The sequence below is a fragment of the Lepidothrix coronata genome, unplaced genomic scaffold (assembly GCF_001604755.1).
Source record: "Lepidothrix coronata isolate B3197 unplaced genomic scaffold, Lepidothrix_coronata-1.0 Scaffold87, whole genome shotgun sequence".
Classification (NCBI taxonomy): Eukaryota; Metazoa; Chordata; class Aves; order Passeriformes; family Pipridae; genus Lepidothrix; species Lepidothrix coronata.
In genome coordinates, this window is record NW_016690267.1 from 316,278 (window position 1) to 337,735 (window position 21,458).

Below are 21,458 nucleotides of genomic sequence, written 5' to 3' on the forward strand. Positions count from 1 at the left end.
TAGTTGATTTTTGTAAAGAGTGCTAATGAAACTCACTATTATTATACATATTTTCCCTCCCAGCCAAAGCCCAAACTGGAACTGTAATCCCTAGGAGTTCAAACCTGATATATTAATCCCCTGCAAAACTCCTCCTGCCTCCCCACGATGCCATCTGAAGTCATCCCTGTGAATCCAGGCTGGTTTTGTTGTGCTGGGCAGAGGTGTGTTTACATGACTATCCATCTATTACAGGATATTATTTTTCCAGTGGAGAGTATTTCAAATATTTCCAATGAAGACTTTTCATTTCTGCCTTTTTTTTTTTTTAAACTGGTGTTACTGAAAGTAAAAAGGAAAGAAATAAAAGCATACCAGAAAAATCTATAGTAAAGTCAGAGAAGCAGGGAAAATTGAGAATTTAGAGTCATGGAATCATTTAGATTAGAAAAGACCTCTAAGATCATCGAGTCCAACCATTCCCCCAGCACTGCCAAGGCCACCACTAAACCGTGTCCCCAAGTGCCACATCTACATGTCATAAATCCCTCCAGGGATGGTGACCAAAGCACTGCCCTGGACAGCCTGTTCCAATGCTTGATAAGCCTTTCAGTGAAGAAATTTTCCCTAATATCCAATTTATCTCCCCTGGCACAACTTGAGGCCATTTCCAGGTGTTACTTGGGAGAAGAGACCAAAATCCACCCCACTACAACATCTTAAAAGATGAGGCTGATGCTGACATTTGCTCTGCTATATGATGGCCCCAGTGGATCCACGGATTCTAGTCAGAAGTCTTTAATTACATACAGTATTTTATGGAATTCCTTGCATGTTCCTTGATTTCACACATATATTTTTTACACAGATATGTCATATGAAGAGAAAGCAAGAGAATCTTGTAAATAAGTAATATCATTCTGATTAATACTGGTGTACAGCCTTGATTCTTGAGAGTATTTCACAAACACTAAGGGCCAGATTAATTGGTGTAATGGCAGGAAATCCATGGCATAATAACCTGATTTAATTCTAGAAATCTTGCACAGTAACTGCTTCTTCGTGCCCAGTCTGTACATGCTCCTCATGGAGATTCCAAGATCTGCCATTAGCTCTGATTTTTCTTCAAATCCTTTGATAAAAGGAAGAAGTAAAATCACAGTTAACTAACCCCTGCTATTCTTGGGCAACCAAAGCCCTCTTGAAAGCAAAGGAATGGCTGCAGAAAGGTCATTGCCAGGAAGCATTCAAACACCATTAATCCTCCTCTATCTCCTCACTGCTGATAAGACTCTCTTTAGACCCTGGAGTCAAGTTCCTCTTACCCTGATATGTTCAAGTGCTCAGTGTCCGTGCTCCTGTTATTCATGTCTGGCTGGAGGGTTGAGTTTCTCTCCCAGTTTTTCCTTTCACTTCAGCAGCTCTGGAGCCAGGACAAGGTGACCTCATTGGTTTTACTCTTCTCCATTACAAACAAATCTTCTACCAGCAAAAACCAATGGTAACTTTTAATATGAGTGTGCAACACCCATGTTTGTGTTTAAATGTTCACTCTACATTTACCAATGATATAGAAGTGCCATGTTTGGGCACGTGCAGAGAATACAAAATTATCTCCTGACCTCCCTCCTCCATGAATGGCACCATTAATTTTGTTGTAACTTCATTCACACCTAGAAATTCATAAATGGAGGTGTGTGTTTGGGCATTAGGACAAAAGGTACCCAGGACTGCAACAGTTAATTTGAGATTTTTCGTCTTTCTTATTTCTCCAGCTATTTATGGGATCATGCAACCCAAGATAAAAGTTAGTAATATGGGTCCTGCAGTAGTTCATTCTGCCTCCTCGTTGTCATCTTGCTGATCTAAACAGAAACCTATTATACTAATGAATTTTGGGATTCTTTTCAGCTCCCTTACAACAGTATCTGAGTACCTTATTGCTTCTAAACCTGTATTTTACTAAACAGAGGGATAAAACAACCCTGTTTCACAGGTGGAGAAGTGGGACACTGGAAGATAACAGAAAGGGAATTCAGCTCAAATATACCCTTTTAAACGAATTATCTATACACAGCACAAGTACTACTGCTTGTGGAAGCACAACCAAAATACCTTGTTTCATGAAGTCATCTATCTTCCAAATTAATTTTGATCCTCTGTTTACACTTGCTCTTTATTTTTCAAAACAACCCTGAAAGGCAAAAGCAGAGTTTTGAGCACCTTCATGTAATAAAGGAACAATTAAGCTTTCACTCATATGAGGAAAAGGTTTTTAGTGCAGTGAAATATCCATCAGACTTCGCATTTCTCAGAGCTACTTAAATAGCTCAGAAACGCCACCTGATTAGGCACTTTGCATATAAAACAAAGTCTTGTTTGTTGAAATAGACTTTAAACATCAAATTAAAGTTGCATGACTCAGAATTGTACACAAATAAATAACTGGCTGCATACTTGGAACAAATGTTGTTTTATTGTGCAATTAATATTGCTGATGCTGCTATTTAAAATGTGAATGAATTTGTCCTTCTGGTTGTGCATTACTCATAATGATGGGGAAGGGAGCACTGAAAACTTTTGCTGGGATATCATTTTGGCAGGGGGCAAAAGCTGGGATGCAAGAGACTGGTTGGATGCTGTGCACCCTTGGAACCAACCTGACAGGACTGGAGGTGCTAAATTCTGCCAGCAGACATGACCATGGGGCCAACTTCATCCTGTTTATTCAGCGAGCAAATATGTAGTTAAGGTGGGACTGACTGTGATCTAATTCTTCCGAGAGAGACTCGCAAAATTCTTGCCAAAAGAAGCAACAAGAGGTATTGTTATCGCTGAGAGCTGGTCAGGCCTTGGATGGTTGTGCAGAGATCATCTTCTTGAGTGAACACACGAACCAGGTGGGTCCTTCCCCCAGGGCCCTGTTTTAACAACTCTCGGGCACAATCTGAAGTTCAAAGATGTTTAATTGTTTGCTTGAAGTTGAACAAGTGTTTAAATAATTTTCTGGGTATAGAACCATAAATGATGTGGGTTAGAAGGGACTTTAAAGCTCATCCATTGCCACCCCCTGATAAGGGAAGGGATACCTTCCAGGTTGCTCGAAGCCCCATCCAACCTGGCCTTAGACACTTGCAGGGATGGGCACACACAATTTCTCTGGGCAACCTGTGCCAGGGCCTCACCACCCTCAGAGCTCAGAATTCCTTCCCAATATCCCATCTAACCCTGCCCTGTCAGTGGGAAGCCGTTCCCCCTTGTCCTGTCCCTCCAGGCCCTTGTCCAAAGTCCCTCTCCCACTCTCCTGGAGCCCCTTTAGGCACTGGAAGGGTCTCCAAGGTCTCTCTGAATCCTTCTCCTCCCCAGGCTGAACACTCCCACCTCTCCCAGCCTGTCTCCAGAGCAGAGGGGGTCCAGCCCTTGGAGCACCTTTGTGGCCTTCTCTGAAGTTGCTCCAGCAGCTTCATGTCCTTTTTGTGATGAGAGCCCCCGAGCTGGAGGCAGCTCTGCAGGTGGGGTCTCATCAGAGTGGGGTAGAGGGGGAGAATCCCCTCCCTTGATCTGCTGGTCACAATTCTTTTGGATGCAGTCCAGGATATGTTTGACTTTCTGGGCTGCAAGTGCACGTTGCTGGGTCATCATGTTGATCTTCTCATCAACCAGACCAAAAATAGTCAGGCTGCACTTCCAGTGTGTTTCTGGAGAAATTATGCAGGAAATTAACTGATAACTACTTTGCCAAGGATTACAGCTGATATAAATCTGGGTTGCACCTTTGGTTGGAGAATGGAGAAGTTGCCTCAGTCTTTAAAGTAGTGTATCCGTGAGAAATAATAAAGAACAAAATGACAAAGGTGTTGGATGTCTCTTGTGTGAACACACAGTTGCTTTAGGTTATGCCATGTTACCATAGAGATTTTCATATGTCATAACTGCACTTTAGCACAAACAGTATTTCACATTTTTGTTGTGTTCTCCACGTAAAAATTCATCTCAGCCAGATGTAATTTAGAAAGTGAAGAGGTGTCCCACGATTATTGGTTACATAATCCAAATCTTCTTGAGAAACAGTTCATGAACAGTTTGGCACAGACTTGGAAAATTTCATATTCCTTTGGCAGAGGAAGCTGACTAGAAATATTCAGTGATTAGATTTTCAAAGAGGTTGAACCTCTGCAGCTCTTCACATTTCCACAGCAGCGCTCCAGGGTTCGACACAGCTGAGAATCTGTTCGTTATCATCTACAGGTTTCTTTTACAACTCCCTTAGAAAAAAATGAATCTCTGTGAAATGCATCTTCCAGAGGAAAAAAATACAGCCAGCTCTGGCTGTGCCCTTCAGGAGTACACACAGCTTAAATCCATGCTCATGCTGGTTTATACGTACTGGCACCCCCAAACCACTGCCTGACTTCTGCCTGTACCAGTCTGAATATTGCAGGTCTTTACACCCTCCTTTTTTATAAAGTTAATTTTTAATCACACAGTTTTATGAGGAAAATTAAGGATTTGTGCTGTGAGCCTAACTTCATGCTCTGTGGATTTGTGTATGATTTTTACAGCATGGACATCCACTCCAGCTTTCCCTTAAAGGAGGACAATAAGCCAAATTTCTGCGTCTAACTATTTTATGAAACATGTAGGAAGTTAATATTTAGGGAGACTTTGGCTCATTGATCAGATTTGACAGATGGATACACAGCTACAACACAGAAACAATGACTGCATAAGCCTTAACCCCCTGAGGAGACCAGCTAAAAAACACTTTGTGAGGAGCAGACTCACTTCTTTACAAGCAGTTGCAGAATTGCAGGTGGGATTTCACATGGACTGTGGAGCTCTGGCTTCAGCCAGGAGTGGGTTGTCTCTATAAATGAAACACAAAATAGACATTAAAAATGTGTGAAATGGGAAAATCAGAGCTTTCAGTATTTTATAATTGAGCCAGAAGAGCTGATTGGACGTATCTAATATTCTGCTCAGTGTATTACAGGCTCCCCTTTGTCTGGGATGTATGATTGGAAAAAAACCACCCAATCATATTTACAAATGTTCACTGATAAATTTGCCTTTTTTATATTTCAATTTTTTTCTTTTTTCATCATAATCAATTCTTTCTTTTCTATGATGACTTGATTATAAATATGGCATTTCGGCCATAGGTGACAGACCCACTCTGGGCCAGATGTGCTGGCTGCCTATGAAGGGCTTGGCCATAGGATGTTAGTGGTTTAAAGTAACAGGAAACCTGAGGAATATCATAAATCAGCCTTTTCTGACTAGGTTTTTGTACAGAGTATAACAAAATGTATTGAATAACTTAAGTATGTGTGAGCCTACTGCCTACCAAATTACTGGGGTCTGCCAGTGGAAAACACACTAATTTGATGTTGGCCTCAAACAGAAAATTGTTAAACGAAAATTAGGCTTCAGCATTTCAACAAAAAAATCAGCTTGGAGCTCAGTGTTAACAGGAGCCCAAGGATTTAACTAACTGTAATGAAAATAAAGAGAGACAAAATTCCTGACTTACTGAGCCCCAGTCCTGAGGAAAGGTTTCTCCTTCTGGATCCCAACACAGCAGGAGGCACAAAGCGTGTACCAAAGGGTGGGTTGTCTTTCTTTTCTCTCTCCTGCCATGGATTTCACAAGGTCATAGGTTGACATTTTGTACTTTTCCACACTTGAATTGACTTTCATTAACAACAAACAGAAGGTACTGGGCCAAAGTCATCGAGTCCATGACAGAGTGTTCTAAAACATGAAGCCTCCTGCGTGCAAGGACATCAGGAGGGGCTGAGCTCAGAGCTCCTCTCACCTGGTGTCCTGGCTCTGCCCTGGCCAGTGCAGGGCACTTCAGGGGAGGTATGAGAACCACATCTGAGCCATTCCCTGTTGGGGACTTCTTTCTAACCCCAATTGATACAAACAATCACATTTCAATTATACTCCTGGAGGTAAATACGCCTGTGGCAGTGCAACTTCTGCTCTAACCAGCTAAAATTAATTATTGTCAATTGATTCATCCAAGGTCTTAAATAAAAGATGGTCTATTCTTATCATCCAATTAAAGGTATTAAGATGTTGCCTATTTCTCTCCTAGCTCTTCTCTGCTCTACTTAAATAAGATAATAACAAAAAGCCAAATGTATTTTTTCCATCTCATAACCATTCTCTTTTTTTTTTTTAACCAATAATTTTAGACTTCCTTCAATCTCCTCCTTTAGACCATTTTGTGGAGACAGTCATGGCATACTGATGTATTCTTGTTCCCTGAAATATGGGTCCCACATCAATGCTTTAGCATCCACACCTTCTCAGATGCCCGTGTTTTCCCTTTGAGAAACCACTGCAAAGTCACTTTTAAATTTATAAAGTTAATGGGCTTACAGTGGATTGGCCCAAGTTTTACCTTTTCCTCCACACTGTAGATGTTTTTTGGTGAATTTTCTTTCCTGCCCTGTCTCTCCCTTTCTTCATGGTGTCACCACATGATATACTTGTACATGGACCTCCCCTTATACCGACTCCTTATGGCTCAGAGAGCAGTTAATCCATTAAATGTTAGAGAAAGCTCCTGCTTGAAATGCACCCACAAACCATAGTCCTGAGCCATATTTCTTATTCTTTTTTTGTGACTATATTTTGGGTTCTGGCAGAGCTGCAGGGAGTGAGAATGGCGTGCAGCCTTTCCCAGACTGTGTAGCTTGGCACCAGAAAACAATTTCTTGGGAGTTCAAAACCTGTCAGGATGCTCTCGCGAAACCGCTCCACATTTAAGATGTGTAACACTAAAATGTCACTTTTGGAGCCCAAACCAGAGTGCCTTCAGCTTTTTGATTGGCAGAAAACTGAAGGATAGGCTCCAGGGAATTTCTACTACAGCTGTAAACTTTCAAAAATACTTTGCTGCTGCAGAAACTATAGAGTGTGGTTTAAATGAACAATATGCCCCCTTCATACCTCAGCACCAGGGAGAACAAGCTTTAGACTTCAGCATGAACAACCTATGGTTTGATTTTTAAATTATTTTTCACCCACACAGAACAGGTTAAGCAGCTTTTAGCTCAGTTTCTACCTGTCACACAAACCAAACCATATTCCAGACATCTCTGGGAGGAGGAAGAGATGATACAGATGGTTGTGCAGATGTTTGGATCCTGTTCTCTTAATGCTTTACTCAGGACAAATTTAACCTCCTTATATGCCTCATAGAAGACTAAATCACAGCCCTATTCCATGCCTGGGATCTTGGAGAAAGCCAAGTCTCTAGTTAATATGTTTATGTGACATTCTGAGCTTGGCTCTCCTCCGCCCTTGTGGGCCAAATCCTAATATGACCCAGTGCTCTCTCACATCAACTGGAGTTTTGCCTGCATAAAGCAGAAGTTAAAACTAAGCGATGCCTCCAGGTTTCAGGCCAGTGACTCCATTTCACAAAAACTCATTGTATTATAAAAAGATACATCAGCTTCAGCCCACTGCAGGGTCACTGCTTTTTGGAGGTTTTTGTATTTTGGTTTCTTTTGTGGTGATGGTTTTCAAAAATCTGAAATAGGAGGAGGCAGGTCTTCTCCTCCCACTGCTGGGGCTACACCCTTCCCTGAACAAACCTGTTCTCAGCGGGACCTGAATCCCTCCTGGACCAGTTATGTCTCCAGGGACCAGAGCTGTTGGCACCCTGCCCTACTGTGGTCAGTAGAAAGATGTTTTCTGAGGTTTCCAGAGGCTGGGTTAGGTCCTGTTTTATTGCCCAGAGAATGTGGATTCCCCATTTCCAGAAGTTTTTCAAGGTCAGCTTGGATGGGACTCTGAGCAAACCGGTCTAGTGGAAGATGCCCCTTGCCCATGGCAGGGGGAGTGGAATGAGGTGATCTTTAAGGTCCCTTCCAACTCAAGCCATCCTGTGATTCTATAATTCTACGATTCTATTTTCTTATAAACAACCCCCAGCTTTTATTCCAGTCTTATTTTGACATTTACTCCTATATTGTCTCCCTACATTTCATTCAAACCAAAGAAATGATTGATGGTTTTATAGGAACAATCCTGACAAGTAACATAGAAAGAGCTAAACAGTCTTGGAAAAGGGGATTACAGTTCTTATTTTCATTACAGCTGAAAAAAACCCCACTGCTGAATGAAAACATTCAGGCACAGGGAAAATCTTCAAGTACTGATTCCCAGTGAGGGTTGCCTTGGGTTACCTGGAGCCTCCATGGTGTCCACACTTGCACAGCCAATTCTGGACATACATCTCATAGTTCCCAATGTCAAACTGGGACTGCTGTGGGACATCTGGGCTGTCCTTTGCGGGGAACTATGAGGGAATTTGCTGGAGGACTCCCTGCCACTTGCACGATTCATCAATCCCAGTCCAAATCAGCAGAGAGGCCAAGCCTGAACCCATCAGCTGGATCAGCTGCTTTTGGCTGTAAGGGGTAAAAACTTGAGATGGTATCATAAAATCACAGACTAATTAAGGTTGGAAAAGACCTCCAAGATCATAAAATCCAATACCACCCAATACCACCATGTCCACTAAATCATATCACAAAGTGCCACATCCACTCCTTTTTTGAATACTTCCAGGGATGGTGGCTCCACCACTCCCCTGGGGAGCATCACCTCTTTGGATGGACCATGGGTGTGCAGGCCAGGAAAGATTGTGTGCATGGAGATGTCCCTGACATGCTGGGTGTACTTTGGCTGTATGGCCTCTGTGTGGGAAGATGGGCCCCCTCACATGGGGTCAACTTCCCCCAAGGCCTGATGGCCTTTGAGCTCTTTCTCATCAGCAACACTTGAAGTTATTACAGGCCCAATGAGGACAAAAAATCAGCCAAATTCATGTTGGATGTCAGTCTTCTCTACAAGTGTTTTGGAGGTGCTGTTGAGTCTCTAAGCACAGCACAGCTCCTGCACTTTAATTGTGCCTCTGCTTTAGAAACACATTACAGACAAACGCCTGAGTAATCACCACAGTCCCATGAATGAGCCGGATAAGAGAGATGGAGAAACTGAGAGGGAGAGACCACACAGCAAGTAGTGTGAGCCATGGGATTAGGAATTGGGATTTCTTTTTCTCTGTGCAGAATCCACGAGGCCATGCTGCCCTGGATGATCTCATGAAAGAAGTATATTTTCCATGTGTGAGGGACTCGTAGCAGTATCAGCTAAGTGCAAATTACTATGATCATTAGCCACTCTTTCAGCGAGGCAGCTGCCAGGAAGCCTGTGTGTATGTTTGAGGGAGAATTCCTAATGTCTGTGTGTCTGGAGGAGGATAAATTCTTCTATTCCCCTCCAGTAGCCTAATTAGATTTTTACTCTGTTTATTAGAAGAGTTCAGTTGCTAGCTTAACATGAAATAAAATCTGCATGATTAAGAAGTCACGAGCAGTAAAGCTTACAGTGTGCTGCAAGAAATTTTCCTTTCGTATCAACAACGACGAAATCCTCCCATGTTAAATAAAGTGAAAGCAGGAGTGTGTTCAGATCCAGCAGCCAGGATCCAAACAGAGTGTCAAGGACAGAGGGAGGGTGGGAAGGGGGTATCATGCCATTCAAATGGCACCTTAAAAGGGAGAATTAGTGGAAATGTTGCATTTTTAGGCACAAAACAGACTGGAAGGAACATTCCTCTTTATAGATCTTCACTGTAAAACAAGGATGGGAAAGATGCTGTTCCATTTGTAAACACATTCTTTAGCTCTCCTCACTGTCTTCTTTAGACACAACGGTCTGTCAAGGGTCAGAAGAAAATGAGGTAGTATCTAAATCTAAGTCTATTCAAACATCTTCAGTGGATTCCAGATCTAAGCCCTTCAGGACTTGATAGCCCTGGTGATGTCAAAGAGCCTCCAGCAGTAGCTGTATTCATTCATTAGACATCATTTTTTCTAAAGTGATTCTTGGTCTTGACCTTGGAATAAAAATCCATTGAAGACAATGAGATGTGTGGGGTTAAGTTTAGATCCTTGCATGAAAAATGCAGAGATCTATGATGAGCAGCAAATAACCACTGAGATTTCTGAAATTCAGGATTTGCCCCTCAGTTTCCAGACCTCTGGTGGCACTGGTGAAATCCAGGCATGCATCCCTCAAAACCTCCGTGTAACGTTGTAGATACTGAAGGCTGGGGAACCCAAACCAGGAAAGGGGACAGGTGTTCTCTTTCCCTGACTTTTCTGGGAGCAGCTGTGTCACACACAGAGCCACTAGCAACCTGCAATAGGAAATTTTCCAAATGGTCTTTGAGTTGATGACCCCAAAATCCTACTGAGAAAATGTCTCTGTATTCACTTACCCATGGAAAGCAAAATACAAAGTGTTTTTTCTGCCTCCTAATAAGGTGGCAAGGTGGGTTATTCTTCTAGAGGACATCCAAGAGCTCTTTCTAATCTGTACCAATTCTGGGCTGCACCCAAAACCTCTGAGTCCAGCCTAACCTCATCAATAGCCACCAACAGGATGAAGTCCTATTTCTCATGAATCATTTAAAAATCCATTAGGGGTTAGAGTCAGGGTGCAAATCCAAGGACCAAGTAGGAATCTTGGTATAGAAAGTAAGTTCTGGAGCCTAAAAAAAGAAAAGAGAAAGCTCAGAGGAGGTTAGGAGTCAAGGCAAGGAGACTTGAAACCTAAAACCTTCCCAAAAAAGCAAAGGGATTTGTGGAACCCAAGAGACTAAAAGTACATTTTGGCCCACGGTCTGGTTTTCCTCAGCACGTGCCCAGCCACAAGAGTCCATGTGGTTCTTCTGTTTTCCCAAGTCTTTTGAAATATTGAGGCAAGAGTCTCGAATCCCTGCACTTCCCTGCATTCCTCAAGAAATTGGCCCACCAAGTAGTTGTAATTCAGGATACCACCATACACCCACGTGTAAGATTCCTTAACAACTATGCACATTTTTAGGCTCAAATATTTCAGAATTGTTTTCACTGTGCCTGAGCTGTAATTGGCTCAGCTTCCCAAGTGTTGGATCATCTAACTAGAGTGATTTTTGACTCAGAGCCCAGGCACCATATCAAAACATTTATCAATTAATCATAAAAAGTAACTAACATTGTTGTCCACCCAAGAAAAACTGTCACTTACAGACTCATGTATGTTATTCCTTATGAAAGAGCTGCTATATAGAAGTTGATTTCCTGCACAGACCAGGTGGAAAATCTGCTAAAGGCAGAGGTCAAATCTAGTTTAATTTTATACCCTTTGTTAAGAATGTTCTCCCTCTCTCTTTCTCTCTAAAAAAAAAAAACCAAGGGAAAAAAAAAACACCCTTGTGCTCCTTTCCAAGTATTCTAAAGTTAATTCATGTGGAAGAAAAAAAGATTAGGATAAAATTTCAAATATTAAATTCAAATGCAGGATTAATGAGTTTTATTTCAAAGCCCCAGAGGTTGTCTGGAATTTAGGACATTTTTTTAGTAGCAGACACGAGACACAGCCAGATGCAGTCGTGTTTTGGACCAGCTCAGCACAAATTTAGCACCTTGAAGGAGAAATTCTATGTCTGTTTTGTAAAGCAAACATTTCAACTTTTCCAAAATCCCTTGTCCAAAAGATGTTACTGTTGCATTGGATGAAGGAATGGATTTAAAATAACGCTGACTTGTTGCTCTAGCGCGTAGTAATTGCCACCCCCATCACCATCACTGTAGGTGATGTAGGTCCTCTGCCCCACTCAACAGATCCACATAAATCATATATTGATTTTTTAAATAGTGTGAAGCAACCCAGATTAAAAAAAAAAAAAGAAAAAAAAGAGTTAAATTAATTTCTGAAGCCAAATTCAAGACAGTCCTTGCAACACTCTGCAAGAAGGAGCTTTTTGCAACTTGGTTTCTCAAAGGCCAGCAGGGAACAGCTTGGCAGAGGTACAAACACTGTTCTTCTCACGCCCTTGCAGATAGGATGGCAAACCCAGGGAGGATGAGCTGCTTCACTTCACACCCGCTCCCTGAGGCAAAGGAGTTGGAGGCCAAACCCTCCAAAGTCCCTTCATTAAAAGACTTTATTATCATCACAAAAATTAACTGCCTTTGACTTCCTCCCCAACAGGGTTGCTCCCAAGAAGCAACAAATGTCAGCAGCTTTTCAGGTCACGAGTGTTAGTTTGTCCAACCAGGAGAGAAATTCCTGTTTCCAGTCAAAACTGCACTTCAGTGGTGGCTCAAGAAGGGCTGGTGACACCTGTGAAGCACAACCTGCAGATCCAGAGCAGGTGATCTGGACCAGGGTGTCTTTTGAACAGCCAGAAGTGTTAAACATTGGCGTGATTGTGCTTTGCCTGAAATCAAAGAATAAAATCCCCGTTGAGTTCAATGGCAGAAGAAGGCAGCCAACATCAGGTTTAGTGTTTTCTACATCAGCACTGAAAACTTGATGGGAAAGGACCAAAACCTTGCAGTGAACACCTTCAAACATTGGAATCTTGTCTTAAAAGATTCCAATTATAGCCAAGAAGAAAACACTGGCGTTTCAGTTTCAGATTCTGGCTTTCCTTCAAATGGACATACCACAGTCTGTAAATAGAACCAAAACCTGAAAAATCACTCTGTTTAAATTCCTTCATTGCCTTAGAACTCTGCCTCACCTGTGGAGAATTAATGTAATTAACTGTAACACGAACAAGTAATTAGGACCTGGTGACAGGCAAGTTCAGATTAATTATTCCATTTAGAAAAACACTCACAAATGATTTTTTTCTGATTTCTTTTTTAGCTGTAAATCCTACAAGAACAGGTTTTCTCCCTCCAGTACAGAACAAAAACTGTCCACGGAAGTAGCCTTGTCTCACAATATTTCTGGTTTTGGTCCCCATCAAAATCAGTAAATGTGATGACACACCAAAATATGCAAAGTTAACAAAGGCACTTAAAAAACTTACAAATGTTTTGTTTGAGTTGCAACAAATTTTTCTGGTCAACCACAACTTTATCCCCTCCAGTCGCTCAGAATCACGTCCCATCTCTAACCCTTTTTAACAGCGTTAAAACAAGAAGTTTGGATTTAAAGCTTCACTTTCAAATGGATTTCTTGGACAGAATGGGAGAAGATGGATGTAATTGTCAGGAATTTCAGATTATAAGTGCCTTGAGCTATTCTGAGTGCAGCTCTGAGCCACCACTAAAGGAAGGGAAAAGCTGTGCAAGGCAGTGGCAGCTGCACTAACTGCAACCAGATTTCATTTACATGAGGCTGATGCCTCTTTTGGTCTTTCTCATCTCTGAACTCAACCCCGGACATTTTCTCAGTGCTTTAAGCTGAAAAAAAAATTTTAAAAGTCAAAAATGTCACCAAAATTTGCTGAAGACTTGGTGTCTTCCCTGGTTTAACAGAACAAGCCTTGGTATCAGTGGCACAAGTTTATGCTTCGTTTTGGATATACTAAGAAATGCTTCATTTCTAGGCACTGCCTTGGCATATAAACTAGTGAAGGGTCTAGAGACTGAGTCATATGAGGAGCAGCTGAGGGAGCTGGAGGGACTCAGCCTGGAGAAAGAGAAGCTCGGGGGAGACCTCATCACTCCCTACAACTCCCTGACAGGAGGTTGTAGTCCAGTGAGGATCAATCTCTTCTCCCAGGTAGCAAGTGACAGGACAAGAGGAAACAGCCTCAAGCTGTGCCAGAGGAGGTTCAGGTTGGACATCAGGAGGAATTTCTTCACTATAAGGGTGGTCAGGCCTTGGAAGGGGCTGCCCAGGGAGGTGGTGGAGTCCCCATCCCTGGAGGTGTCCAAGGAATAACTGTATGTGGCACTGAATGCTCTGGGCTGGGTGACAAGGTGGGGATCAGTCACAGTTTGGACTCGATGATCAGAGAGGTCTTTTCCAAACTTTAAGATTCTGAGATTTACAACCCTTATCAATACTGCACAGTTTGAGCCAAAACACTCATGTCCAAAAGTTGCCCCCAAAATCAGCTGCGTCACTATGACCTATTGTCCAAGAACAGCTAAACTGGAGACTTAGCCAAGGACGTGTCATCCAAAGGAAATCAGCAATAGCTGAAACGTATCTGATGCACCAACAGGATGTGAACCCTACACAACATCTTCCTTTGTTGAAATCATATACTCTCAACACAATGAAAACATTGGGCTGTGCTCCCACCTGGACCACGTGAGCACCTCCCAAGGCTGCTCAGCTGAATAGATTTGATGGTTTTCCATTCTTGGCCTGGACTTTGGTGTGAAATATTCCCACAGTTGGACGCTCACAGCAAACAAAGAGTGAAGCATCCCAGTGACCAGAGAATAGACACACAGGAGCCAAGCCTAGGCCGGGGTGGAAGCCTGGTCTGTGACCAGTTGCTCCACACCTGGCTCGGTGCTTGGGGATGTCGTACGTGGTGCCGGGAGGTTTTATGGGCACTCCATCTATCATTGCACCGAGGGGAAAAAAAAAATGAAAAAAAATGGCAAAAATAATCAAATGAAGATTTTTATCGCCCTAGGAGGAGCTAACCTGGAAATATCATTGGCACAAATAGAGCTGTTCAGCTGACAATAGCACTGGGGTATTGCCATGAGTTTGTTTACCCAAACGTGGCCATCCTCGTTGGGAATTCCCACCCTCCTGGTCTCCAGCCTGGTGAGCTGGTGGAACACCAGCACTGCAGTGATTGCCATGCTGACAGCTTTATTGCCTCCCTGACCTTGCTATTTTTAAAGGAACAGGTTATCTCAGTGTCTTCCTCGTGCCATTATGTCATTCTCAGTGCAGGGAGCTGGAGCCTTTGGTCCTCACTCCCTTGGACTGTCAAGGCAGCTGTTCCAGGTGCCCAGCTTATGGCACTGGTGTAACTGAAAGCTCCTTGGACTGGAGTAATTTTATTTTCCCAAATCACTCAGAAAATACAGCTTTAGTTCTCTTCTTCAAACTCACTTTACCCAAATTGATAGAGAGAGTTGAACTGTCCAAATTTTAAGCTTAAAAGAGCATCAGTGAATCCTCTCTGGGGGATGAGGGAAGATGCCCACGTGGGATGCTGGGTTGAGCAGGGATCAGTTAAATGTGCACTTGTATAAGAAGTGAGGAAGTGCAAGCACAGCTTTTAGTGCATGAGGGATTCTCTGGAATAAGAGCAATAAGTAGGTAAACAACAAAAAAATGTCCTTGCCCTTCCACTTTGAAAGTTCTCATTGAAAAACAAATGGACAGAATGGCCAGACCTTCACTTAGGGAAAATAAAATATCTCAATTGGCTGAGTGCTACAGAGTTATTAAAAACTTAATGTCAAGATTATCTTTTTTGGAGAAGAGGCAGCCATGGTTTCAGAAAATGCTAAAAATTTGGGTTAAATTAGAAAAGCATTTAGTGATTTCATAACTATTTTTCCAAGATTCTCTGTATGCAAGCTATTTACTCAGAATGATTCAAATAAAATGGAAAATGCCACAGTCTCTCTCCAATTCCAAAATTCCTGCCTCCTGTCCTAATTCCATGAGCAGAGAAGGACCCACAGCAAAGGTTCAACCAGCTCTGTTAGAAAGCCTTGTTTCAGCTCCCATGAGAATAGAACACCTTTTCCAGTCTCAGCTTGGGTGAGGATGTGAAAAAAAAATTAAAAATTAAATCCTGTTTGAGCTAATGCAGCCCAAACGCAGCCAAAGGTACCCAAGTTGCTCCAAAAAATTTCTCCAACCTCTATTCTTGTTGATCCCAGTGTCAAAGAGGTTGTGAGAGTCTAGCACAAAACTGCTTGGAAGGTTTTCCTTGGTGCCTCTCAGCCCGCGGACAAACCTTGAGGGACATGCATTAAAAGAAATGGTGTCCCTTTCCTCCACAGTTGCTGCTGCTTAGCCCTTGGGAATGGGAAAATAGGTGGAAATAGGTGCATCTGAGGTCTCCAGGGAATGGGTGGGTGTGAGGTCTCCAGGGCAGTGGGTGTGAGCTGCTCAGTGACACAGTTCCCATAACATCATAGCAAGATGAGGTGAGTTAGAGCGAAAATACAGTTCAGTTTCTCACCACTCACCCTTCCATTTCTTGGAGTGCAGATAAGCAAATTAGAAATGATGTCATGGCTCCCCCAGGACACTGCAACACGCTGTCATTTGTCCAGACAGAGTACAACTCTTATTAGTATGATATAACACAGTAGTTGGGAACTCAATAGAAAAAACAGAGCTGGAATTTAATGAAAAAACCCTACAGCTTTTAACTCATTGCCCTTAACACGCAGAGCTACTGCAAGTGAGTGTCTCAACATGAACACTCTGAAGACCAAAGAATTAAAGTAAATGCAATCAGCAGATTACTAAATACCAATGGGAAATTTAGAGCCATAGAGCAAAATCCCAGAGCATTAAAGGATTTACCACTTGGCATTGATGAGAAGCAAATCTTTGGATTTCCATTCCTATCCTTAATTAGTAACTGGCGTTTATTTTAATCTAAACTAAGTCACAAAAGATAACACACCCTAAAAGAAAATAGATAGCAGTGCAATAAACTTCATACAGTGTCTTATTAAAAATTAGAAGACAAAAAAATAATAGATTCAAATGGAAAATCAATTTCCAGGACTTCCATTTCCTTTTGTTTTCTTGTCTTCCCACCCATACTCAGCTCTTTTCTAATAACATGCAGCTCTTTGCTAGAGAGGTTACCAAGGGTGGTGACAAAGATAGCATTTGAAACCCAAAAGGGAGTCTCCCTTTTAGAAGGGACACTGTAGGAGTGTTCTTGCTCCTTCACAGCTTGGGTTTTGAAAGTTGTCTCCCTGCCCAGTTCCCAGGGCCTCTCACTGGAAGTGGGATCTAAAATGGATGATCCGTGTTCTCCACGGCCTCAGCTCTGAAAAAAATAGCTGTGTGAAATAGAGCATTTTTTGTATGGCTTCTCTGGGACAGGGGAAAGATAAGGCTCTTGTGGTTCACGAGGAGATTCCTGGCTTGGTTATCTGATGTTTTCATCTACCATTTGCACCACTCTTGACGTGCTCCCAGGAGCTGGTTTGGCAGGGGCATCCTGGTTTGTTGGCAGCAGCCTGGCTGGGCTGGAGCATTCCCAGCTGCCAAGGTGCACCAGGGATTTGGTGGCTGATTTCCTAAACTGTGATACAGACTCCCACATTTTGAGCACAGCTCTTGCTATGGCTTCAAGTAAAGCAGTAAAATATAAGCAGCTGGTTCAGAACGGGAAAAGAGTAAAAGTCTGTGAGTTAAATCTGAAGAAATATATAATCATGAGGCCAGTCCCAAACAAAGCATGGGCTGCAGGAAGAAAAAAATTGAGGTCCCATCTCCCTGCTGTTAATCACTCCCTGCTTTCCTCCCTTCCCCAGTGAACCCAAGAATACATTTGGTCCCCATAAAAATTTACTTCAGAGTGATCTGAGTGTGATTCCCGGGCTGAGGATGAAAAGCTATGCCCAGACATGATGGAGTAGTGAAAGGGTGTCATGCTAGTGAGGCCAAGACAGGGAAAATAGAGCCATTCAAGGAGAAAGGTTTTAGGAAGTTCCCCTCTCTGTGTAGGTGTGGGCTCTGTGAGTGCCTTGGGTCCCAAGACCGGCAGCAGCAAGACACGTGTGAGCTGGTTGTTTCTTTGTCTTCCACAGTCAGAGGAAAGCAGGACATAGGACTGGAAGGGATCTCTGGAATCATCCAATTCTACAGCAGGTACTAGGTCAAATAATTCCCATCATAAACTCATTAAAATCCATTAAAAAAAAATATTCTATCATTTGCACTGTCTTTACCCACTGCAGCTGCTCCAGAGCCAAATTTCAGCATCTTCTAGTGATTTCTACCCACCTGGGAGACTGTTGGGAAAGGTAATAGAGACATGGGGGAGTCTTAGATAAAAGGATTAAATACTTGTGGCACAAAAGCCAAGGTCAGCAAGCTTTGTCCAAGAATTAAAATACTCATAGCAGGCTCATATGTGCAACAACACAATCTCTTGATTTATCTCTTTGGTTTGGGATGCATCGTGGTGACTGCCAGGGGGTCACTTCTGTGTTAAGCCCAGCAGATAAAAGATTTTTCTCTTGCCTGAACTCAGCCTATTTAGCTCTGCAGCATTGCACCTGCTGACTTCTTACCATGCTCCTGAGTGGTCTGGAGCCCAAAATAAACCACAGCATAACTGCAGTGGTGGTTTTGAGTTCCTCTGTCAGCATTTGGGGGCTGAGGAGGGACTATGGCATCTCTCCTCCTTTCTGTCTCCTCTCCCACTCCTTTTCAGTCACAATGATGTGAAAGACAAAGCAATGCAGGCTCCATGTGAGAAGTCTTTTCTCTGGACCAGGTTTGAGCCATAGTTCAAATGTTATTTCTAGAGGTCTGGCCTGGAATTCAACTTCATCTTGCCAAAGATGGCCATAAATTTCCCTCTCTCCCCTTCTTGTTCTGTGTCACAGTGTGACTGGACAGAGCTTGCCCAAACCAAAAGTGTTGAGAGCAGAAGCAGGGATGAGGCTCCACTAATGCCCAGTTCAAACTGGCTGGTGAGGAGAGTGAAACTGGGCCCATCTTGAGCTCTTTCCAGTGAAGCAAGGAGCCAGCAGGCATGTGCAGTGCCTCGTGTGGTCCATAGGCTCCTGGAGTCTGGGGGTTCCAAGGCCTAGATCCATAGATCTGTCCCTCCAGCCTCACAGTCACACACATCTTCACAACCAGGGGTTTGAGTCAAATCCAGTCCCAGCATCAAACAGGTTCTCTAAGCTTGTGAATCATTTAAGCAGCAAAACTCCATCAAGTACAGTTAATCCCAGAAGTTGCAAAGTTGATATTTAGGACTCAAAAATTAATGGATGGCTTAAAAATTATGAGTTTTAAAAAAGTCTACTACGAATTATCTTTATTTGTCTTGTAGTTTGCAGTCCCTTGGATTGAAAACTGGACACTTGATGGACTTTGTCAAAGCTTTCACTGTGAGCTAAAAGAATTAGAGATATGTTCCTGAAAATGAACACTGAGTTCAGTCATAGGACTGCAGGAGCTGAACTCTTAAGATAAATCATCAGTTACCTTGCAAAGTAAAATCATTAGTGAGCCCCATTTTAACTCCTTCATTCATGGAAGAAAAAAAAAAAGGAGAAAAGAAAAAAAAAAGGAGAAAATAAAAACAACAGCCACAAACCAAACAAAAAGACCCAAAACCCATTTAATGAATTACTTAACAAATGGTGGTTTTTCAATTTATGGTCATTCATTGCATCCTTATTCCCAAGGTGGATCCTGGTGTACTCATTTTGAGCCACTGATGGGTATCTGCCCATCTGAGTTAGCAGCCCTCTTTATCTCACAGCCTGAGATAAAGCTCACCAACAGCTCACGAACTTAAATGTATTTTAGGTTTGTGACACCTCTGCTATCGCCAGGAGGAAGAGGGACAGAGGGAATGTGATGGACGAGAGCGTGGCAGAGCCATGAACTGGGACTTACAGGGTGCCCTGCACTAGCTCAGGGAGAACAGAGCAAACAACTCCCTCCCTTGTTTTTTTAATTTGCTAAAACAACAGCTCCATATTCCCAGGGGCAAATGTCAGGAATAATTGCATGCAAATTGCACTGGAGTCATGCTAAGGCACCCACTGCCACCCAAGGGCTCCTGAAGGGTTAATATCGAGGGCTCGCTGGAGTTCAGCTAATTTACAACTGAAGACCTTTATCAGCTCACACTGACATTGAGGGCTCACATTTCGCACTTAATTACTTGTTCGGCAATCACGCCTGGAAGAGATAGATGTGTTTCTGTGTTTAGCCCAGGCAGCTGTGAATTGTTTATTTACTTATCGTCAGGCCGGGAATGGCTGCAATTTAAAGGTTCAGATCTCTGCTACCCTGAGCCGGGCAGGTCTTCCTTTAAACACTTCCATATTGTGGAATTTCGCTGGAGATGCCCATCTTCTCCTCCTTATCCGGGTAATGGGCCGGCAGGTGTTCCTGGTTATCGGCCACTGTGATTATTTACACCAAACAATTGCTGCCAAGTTCACAATCATAACGAAGGATCTGCCGGGATAAATTCTGGAAGGCAACAAGCAGGCCAGGGAGATGAACTGCAGTAACTCAGCTCCTGTGGAATGACTCGATCCCTATCTCAGCGCTGGAAGAGCTGAATCACAAGGCAGCTTCAAACAGTGGCTTGCAGTAATTCCTAGGCCAAACGGTGTAATTACAATTTAAGCTGTCAAATGGTGACCAGATGGCTTTATCTTTCACACCAGAGGCCTAAGAAGTTGGTAGGTGTGACCTCTCCACATGCCGATCCACCTGCACAGCCATGAGGTCTGGGAATACCCAGCCCTGTGTGCTGACACCCATCCTTGGCTGTGATAACTTTTGAGCAACGCTGAGTAAAATCAACAGCATCAGTTTTCACAGGGTTGCATTGCCCTTAAATGCAGCACCACCAACAACCACTTGAGGGGTTGGACTCGTTAAGGGTTGGAACTAAATGATGCCTTCCAACCCGAATTCTGTACTTCACCAAACATGGATGCAGAGGGCTACTGGGGTACAAACAAAGGGGGATGCTCCTCATTATTCCCTTGGAGCACACACAGACCTCCCATCTACCTAGGAAAGAAAGAGCTGTGCAGAAGAAGAGGATCTCTGTTTAATAGCTGGCTGACAAAGTGCATCTCAGAAGGAGAGGTGGTGAAACTCCCTTCCAAGAGGAAGTAGCCAAAATGGTCTGTCCATCCAGGCCATACTGCTGCTGTCCTCAAGCTGTGCCTGATGGAGGAGATGATGGTGGTGGAAGCAGGCTGGACACGTCCCCTAAAAATCCTAAGGCAGTTCCTGGAGACTCGCACTGGGCAAAGCCCAGCCCAGTTTCCAGTTCACAGGGTTAGGGATTGCTGGGAAGAATATCCTCGTGGCCAAGCCTGACAGAGCTCAAGAAGCATTTGGATGATACTCTCAGGCACATGGTGTGACTCTTGGGGAGGGTCCTGTGCAGGGCCAGGAGTTGGACTCAATGATCCTTGTGAGTCCCTTCCAACCTGGCATATTCTGTGATTCTCTGACCTGCCCCATCACCACAGGCAGCTCTCTCCAGCCTCCAGGAAAACCCAGCCTGTTCCCACATGGAGAACACACAGCTTTGCAGCAGGTCTCAGATTAGAGCAGAATTAAAAATAAGGACTTTGGGTTCGATATTAACCCCAGAGAATTGTGCCTGTGGGCAGGTGGAAGGGCTGACACATCAGCAGCAGCAGCAGAGGTTCTGCCTCAAGGCTCTTGCAGCCGCCAACTGCTTTCGATTTAAAGAAAAGCCTTTCCTGTCCCAAGCTCTTATGAGAAACACACTTTTCTCCCAGTCCCAAGGTTATTTCTATCTCACAGATGAGGAGAAGGAGATCTGAACTGACAGGGAACAAGGCAAGGAAGGCTAATGCACAGGGGTGGTGCTTCCTAATATTTTTTCTATTATCATCACTGCTGCAACAAATTAACGATCTCTGAAGACAGAACATCATTAAAATGGTTTAATAATAATATGTAATAAA

At 43.2% G+C, this 21,458-nt stretch overlaps 1 long non-coding RNA gene across 1 annotated transcript; it reads right to left on the reverse strand.

Moving 5' to 3' along the window:
* Window positions 1-3,210: 3,210 nt before the first annotated feature.
* Window positions 3,211-5,627, reverse strand: LOC108500235. Its single transcript, XR_001875789.1, has 3 exons — window positions 5,513-5,627; window positions 4,765-4,846; window positions 3,211-4,244 (listed from the first exon to the last, which is right to left on the reverse strand). It is a non-coding gene; the product is annotated as an uncharacterized LOC108500235 (long non-coding RNA).
* Window positions 5,628-21,458: the final 15,831 nt, after the last annotated feature.